General features: G+C 55.1%; 1 protein-coding gene across 1 annotated transcript in view; it reads right to left on the bottom strand.

The window, feature by feature from the left end:
• The window catches only part of GMNN (geminin DNA replication inhibitor), a 9,920-nt gene extending 9,626 nt beyond the window's left edge, over window positions 1-294 (bottom strand). The window contains exon 1 of the mRNA XM_006162632.3: window positions 68-294. The gene's annotated coding sequence lies outside the window, so the exon portion shown is untranslated. The remainder of the gene's footprint in view (window positions 1-67) is intronic.
• Between the last annotated feature and the right edge of the window lie 496 nt (window positions 295-790).

Below are 790 nucleotides of genomic sequence, written 5' to 3'. Positions count from 1 at the left end.
CACCCCATCCCAATTTCAGTCATTCACAGTGACCGAACCCCCGGCTGGAAGGCGAGCAGTCACTTACCTCTGTGAGGAACAGCTAACCACCGGCATCAAGGAAGGACCAACGGAGAAAACGGAGGAGACAAAGGGCCGGGCGGCTCAGCGGACAGTACCTAAACAGGAAAGCTGAGGAAGCCGGGGACCAGGTGGTAACGGGAGCCCTGGATTCCCACACAGTGCACAGCGGCTGAGGTCCTGGGCCTGCGGCTTAAACTCAGCCTGGACGTGTGCCTGCAGGCCCAAGATCCCCAGAGAAAAGACTGTGGTGTGACCCTGGGGGGGGGGGATTTTTCTGTCTGTGTCAGTCCTTCCAGCGGGCGCATACACCCTACAGCAAAAACCTCTTCTAATAAGAAAAATTGACTGCATGCGATACTCTGTATGTTCTACGCTAGTTCACATTTAGAAAATGCTGGCCAAGACTCACTAAAAGGACGATACTTTGTTTTTAAATGATTATTTTATTTAACTTTATTTACTTTTAATTTGACCAGAGACAGATAGAGTGAGAGGGGGAAAGGGCGAAAACAAGCCACCAGATCCGGGACTCGAACCGTGGTCGACCCTGTGGGAGTCCACCTCCCCCAACCACTACGCCACCTGCTGGCCCCAAGGCCAGTTTTTTAAACTGTGAATCCCGAAATCGCATACGGGTCACGGGCGGCGTGTCAGGACAGCCTGCCTGGGCGAAGGCCGGCAGTCAGCGCGCACCGGCAGGCTGGGCCGTGGGTGCGCTCCGGGAGCT

This window comes from Tupaia chinensis, unplaced genomic scaffold (genome assembly GCF_000334495.1).
Source record: "Tupaia chinensis unplaced genomic scaffold, TupChi_1.0 Scaffold140356_1, whole genome shotgun sequence".
Classification (NCBI taxonomy): domain Eukaryota; kingdom Metazoa; phylum Chordata; class Mammalia; order Scandentia; family Tupaiidae; genus Tupaia; species Tupaia belangeri.
This window is presented reverse-complemented; position numbering and strand designations above follow the sequence as displayed.